We start from the raw sequence: 6,066 nt of genomic DNA, 5'->3' as shown, positions 1-6,066 counted from the left end.
GAGATGTTGGTTCACATCTCTGAAACTGGTTTTCACAATAAATCATTGGAACGCAAACCACAATATTGTTTTGATCGAAAGTGAACTTAAATTCAACGGCGTACAGGTGTGACGACTTACGAATTATTTTATAGGCCCAAAAGGTAGGTGTGTCTGACTTAGGTCCGACAGAACTCTCATGACTCGGCTTTCGTGGTTTGACCGTTTTCGCGAATATGACATTGAAGTTTTGTGCTATTTTTTTGCGCATAACATTACGCAAGTGGTCAGACATCAAACATTTTTGGACCTGTTTTTTATTTGAAGTTGCGCAAAAGGTGATTGTTCAAACATGAAAGGTAGGTCCTACGGTCTATGACTAGAGTAGGTAGGTGTGGTTGTAGAGGTAGGTTCAGGTTATTGTAGAAATACGTATTTGTCATAAAAACTAAATAAATTTCGTTTATCTAAGGAATATTTCAGTTGACGAATTCAACGGTGTGGCCTAGAACTTACTTACTTAATAATTGGTAGAGGCTAGACGGATAGTTGTTCTTGGGCAGGCGGATCCAGGCACTAAGCGATTTGCTTCCTCGTTTCCAATATGGCTTCCGTTTTTTCTGCTAGCTATGAAATTGGTACCTACCTTTAAAAGAAGAACGGTTAAACGGCTGGGCTTTTAAGAATACCGTGGGAACTCTTTCATTTTGAGCCTATGTCCGTTCCCGGTATGTAAGCTCTCTGTACCAAATTTTATAAAAATCGGAACAGTGAAAAGCTAGCAGACAGACACACTTTCACATTTATAATATTAGTAAGTCTGGATTAACATACTGACAAATATAATAGAATAGATTTAGAAACTCTGTAAATACTATTGATTGATAAGAAAAATAAAGGCTTATTAATAATACTAGCTGACCCGCCCCGACTTCGCTCGGGTGGAGTATTTCGGACTGGGAGTGTCATCGTGAAGCCGTTGCTTGATACCTAAAATATCAATTCACTATCAGAAATTCTAAAATCCCCACGATTTAGGACTTTAGTACTTTGCAGCATCAGGATTGAGGAGTTAGGATCCGAAGTTCAATGATGTAGCCTATGCTTGGTACCTAAATTAATTTTGCATCATCCGGAGTTACTGAAACATTATAGTTTAGGAGTGCTGTACCCTACATCATCAGGGTTGAGGAGTTGGGACTTGAAGTCTGAGAATAAAGTCGTTGCTTGGTACCTACAATATGAATTCACTATGAACACTTCCTGAATCTTGATAACTCAGGCGGGCAGTAACCCTGCAGCATCAGGATTAAGGAGTTGAATCCAGAATTTTTTATGTGACCACCACGAAAACTTTTTTGTTGATTTAAATAAAAAAATTTGCAAATCGGTCCAGAAACCTCGAAAAAATCGATGTAGAAAAAAGAACCACCTCCTTTTTGACAGTCGGTTAAAAACCGATGATCTTGAAATATTTACGGAACAATCTTTAAAATATCCCCTTTCTATCTTATACCTATTAACAATAATTATACTTAAAATTAAAAAATAAATTATTTACAACGACCATTATTAATCTACTACTTAACGGCTATCTTATAGTTATATATATAGTATATCTTACAGTTAACTAATAATCCACATTGCTATCCTTGTGAGCTCAGTCAGAGAGCAACAAAAAATATCTATTTTTTCGGCTACGAAGTTAAGGGTGCGGAGTGCGCGCGTCAGCGGCGCCTGCCTGAGCAAGTTGGTACGCCCCTTGTACGCCCGTACGGCACGGCCAGCAGCGGCGGCCGGCGTCTCCGCTCCACGTACCTCTCCGGGGCACACAGACTAACCTGTGCCAATATGTCTGCATCGCAAACCTTCCCTCTCAATATCTTGAAGATATATATAACGAGCGCAAGTTCCCTCCTTACCCTCAGCTCGTTATATCCTACCATCCCTAGAACAAACAATGTTGGGTACATTAAAGGATAGTATGGATATACCCCATACAGCCTCATATACAAGTACCTGACAAACTTGTCCTGTACCCTCTCCAACATAAGACAATAATATCTTCAATGTACAGAATTTGACCTGTTACAGTTTTATTATAAGTATTGATTGATTGATTAATCCATGTCCCTTCCTAGTAATTTTCCTCTCACCTGGCTGGAGGCTGGTCTAATAATTATGACCATATAAAATTAGAAGACTTAACAACTTTAATTTCGTCTATCAATTTCAAGGAGAACAACTTTTGTTTAGTGGCGAATATCGTATGTTCGCATTATCAATCAATCAATACTTATAATAAAACTGTAACAGGTCAAATTCTGTACATTGAAGATATTTTGAAAATTTTTTTTCGAGGGCACTCTATAATCGATACTGAACCCAAAACTGTAATTTTTTTCATTTTTGTCTGTCTGTCTGTCTGTCTGTCTGTCTGTATCACGGCCGCGCATCACGCTGAAACTACTGAATGGATTCCAATGAAACTTGGTACGATTTGAGGTCATACTATGAGGAAGAATATAGGATACTTTTTATCCCGAAATTCAGCATGGTTCCCGTAGGAGAGGGGATGAAAGTTAAAATGTATACTGAGTTGTAATTCATTAAAAAGAAACTAGAAATCAAAGCGTGAAGCTCGCCCGTCTTCGACATCTACACTAATATTATAAAGAGGTAAACTTTGTTTGTTTGTTTGTTTGTTTGTTTGTTTGTTTGTTTGTTTGTACTGAATAGGCTCAAAAACTACTGGACCGATTTTAAAAATTCTTTCACCATTCGAAAGCTACATTATCCACGAGTAACATAGGCTATATTTTATTTTGGAAAAAAATAGGGTTCCGTAAGATATTTGGGTTTTTCGGACACAAGGTGTAAAAAATCAACCAGAAAAGTTACTTATTTTGCGTACGCTGCCTAAACTATAAAAGATAGAACCATAAAATGTTCTAATTAATTGTAGATCTTATAAATATCTACAAAAAAGTCCGCGACACACTATACCCATCTATGTCGAGTGAGGCACAGCAACCATTTTTTTATTTAAAAATCTTGAATTTTTTTTGGACTACATTTAAACGCGTTTATTTTACTCATGCTATTAATCCTTATCAAAATAAATGATTTCATCACTAAGAACAGTTTATGGAGATAATATTTGGTCTTTGAATGATTAAAATTGGACGTTTGGTTTTGAAGTTATGGCGAAATTAAAATATTACGATTTCTGCTGCACGGCCCGTTGTATTATATAAAGAGGTAATGTCGTTAAGTTTGTTTGTAGGGGGTAATCTTTAGAACTACTGAACCGATTTTAAAAATTCTTTCACCAGTAGAAAGCTACATTATTCCTGAGTGACATAGGCTATACGGGATCTTTAAAAACCTAAATCTACGCGGGCGAAGCCGCGGGGATCAGCTATATTATATAAAGAGGTAATGTCGTTAAGTTTGTTTGTAGGGGGTAATCTTTAGAACTACTGAACCGATTTTAAAAATTCTTTCACCAGTAGAAAGCTACATTATTTCTGAGTGACATAGGCTATACGGGATCTTTAAAAACCTAAATCTACGCGGGCGAAGCCGCGGGGATCAGCTAGTGTAATATACAGTTTAAATTTTTTTAATATGACCTTTCCTAATACAGGAATAGGTACCTACCTTCCTATCTTCTGTAAGATTTTATAATGACCTACGTAGATTCGTTATTATGCTGTGATTTAAACCATAATAAGTATCACATAGGAGGTAGGTACTACCCTACCTACTTAATACCGACCTACTAGGTATATCCTGCCCGGTCTTACATACTTATTATTCGAGACGAATTATTCTTGTTATAAAAGCTTTAGTAAAGTATGTCCATTGATATTATTATGGTCTTTGAAATTCACTTCTGTTTATTTCATTTTTAATGGTAATTTTTTTTTTTTTTTTTTTTTTTTTTTTTTTTTTTAATACAATAAAACTTAAAGCTAGCCTTATCTAATTACTATATAAATCATGACCGCGTGGAATGGTGCCAAGAATACTGGCTGCATTTCCGCGCTGGACAGCCAGGCTGATCCGTTGCGCAAAAAATGAGCCAGCCCTTCTGTCACCAGTTGAGGCTATTAATCGCGGTGAAATGTCTCGTAAAAATTTTTTAGCACTAAGACTCCATGGCCCCAGGGTCTCCACGGCAAACGGCACAAAAATGTAACTCTCTATAAGAGAGGCATACTTGCGCCGCTTGCCGTTTTCAGCTGTTTCTGCTGCGGCTCCCGGTCTTGATGCTGTCTTCCTGATATGACACGGGGCCAATGTGTCAACGCAAGTTGCGTCCCACATTAGCGCCCGTCCCCGTTCCCAGGGAACCAGCGTCAATCCATCAGGTCTCTTGCCATCATCCCGACTAATCCCTGCCGGCTCAATGAGCGCAGGAATATTTATGGTGGCAAGAGCTCTTTTAATTGTATCGTTAAGAGAGCCATGCCTAAACAGCCTACCGGAGCTCCTTTGGCAAGAGAGTCCGTGGATTCCAAATTTATTAACTTCTGTTTTACAGTTAATCGTTTGGTTATGGTAATAACGCAATTTGTTAAAGGTTACATTCTTACAAAATTTAACAAAAGTATTGTACCTCGTATACTCTGAGGTAATAGCTGTTTAGTGCATAATTTACATGGTCGTATACCTACCTAGTTTCATTTCAAAATGGCTAGAAAATTACTTACCTACCTAACATAGACAGAATATTTAAGGCATCTCGAGCCATGCGGCTGAGCAGCTATTTTATCGGCCTGAGACTTCGTATTTTTTAAGTCAGAATCATTTAAGTATTTAGTAGGTAGTAAAAGTAATCTTCTCTATATTATAAAAATGAATCACTGAATGTGTTGCTGATCGCAAATCTCGATAACAGATGAATCGATGTCGCTAATTCTTTTTTCATAATATTCCTTGAAGTACGTGGATGAGACTACTACTTACGGAGAGAAAACTTTTAAAAAAATCCTGAAAAAGAATCGACTGTTAGGCGGTACGAAGTTCGCCGGGTCAGCTAGTAATATTATAAAGAGGAAAACTTTGTTTGTTTGTTTGTTTGTTTGTACTGAATAGGCTCAAAAACTACTGGACCGATTTTAAAAATTCTTTCACCATTCGAAAGCTACATTATCCACGAGTAACATAGGCTATATTTATTTTGGAAAAAAATAGGGTTCCGTAAGATATTTGGGTTTTTCGGACACAAGGTGTAATATATTATATACACTATACATACACTAATATTATAAAGAGGAAAACTTTGTTTGTTTGTTTGTTTGTTTGTACTGAATAGGCTCAAAAACTACTGGACCGATTTTAAAAATTCTTTCACCATTCGAAAGCTACATTATCCACGAGTAACATAGGCTATATTTTATTTTGGAAAAAAATAGGGTTCCGTAAGATATTTGGGTTTTTCGGACACAAGGTGTAATATATTATATAAAGAGGTAATGTCGTTAAGTTTGTTTGTAGGGGGTAATCTTTAGAACTACTGAACCGATTTTAAAAATTCTTTCACCAGTAGAAAGCTACATTATTCCTGAGTGACATAGGCTATACGGGATCTTTAAAAACCTAAATCTACGCGGGCGAAGCCGCGGGGATCAGCTAGTATTATATACACGTGTAGATTGTAGAAATAAAAGTTATTTTTTACTTTGTAGTGTTTTTGGACGTCGGTTTTTTTAATATTTTTATTTTTGTAGTTTAGGAATTACATACATTACAATCATCAATTAGGTACATTTAACTTGAAACCCGGAATGTACAGGAATCTTTAAACGTACAGCTCAGCTTAAGCTGGCGTGTGCGATTTATCGAACTTATCTAGGCTCACCAACTAGGTGGTCCGACCAGCTAAAGGAGTCCAGCAGGTGTGGATTTCATCACATTGTAAAAATGGCCACCGACAGAAGCCGATGGAAACAGATAAGCCATTCGAGGGCAGTTTGCCAGGACCACGATCTTCAGCAATGAAGGAACGACCGGAGAGAGAGAGAGAGAGAGACCTACCTATAGTAAAATTTGATACGCAATCTTATGATCGATACCGCT

The 6,066-nt window shown here is 37.2% G+C and overlaps 1 protein-coding gene across 3 annotated transcripts in view; it reads left to right on the top strand.

Annotated features, from left to right (window-relative positions):
- The window catches only part of atk (artichoke), a 28,422-nt gene that overhangs the window by 1,334 nt on the left and 21,022 nt on the right, over positions 1 to 6,066 (top strand). The window contains exon 1 of one of the 3 annotated variants that reach the window (XM_034984121.2): positions 93 to 143. The exons of the other annotated variants lie outside the window; for them this stretch is intronic. The gene's annotated coding sequence lies outside the window, so the exon portion shown is untranslated. Of the gene's footprint in view, positions 1 to 92; positions 144 to 6,066 lie in introns of those variants that run through there. 3 annotated transcript variants of the gene reach the window in all.

This window comes from Maniola hyperantus, chromosome 1, assembly GCF_902806685.2.
Source record: "Maniola hyperantus chromosome 1, iAphHyp1.2, whole genome shotgun sequence".
Classification (NCBI taxonomy): Eukaryota; Metazoa; Arthropoda; class Insecta; order Lepidoptera; family Nymphalidae; genus Maniola; species Maniola hyperantus.
Note: the sequence above shows the minus strand (reverse complement) of the source record. Positions and strands in the feature narration are given on the sequence as shown.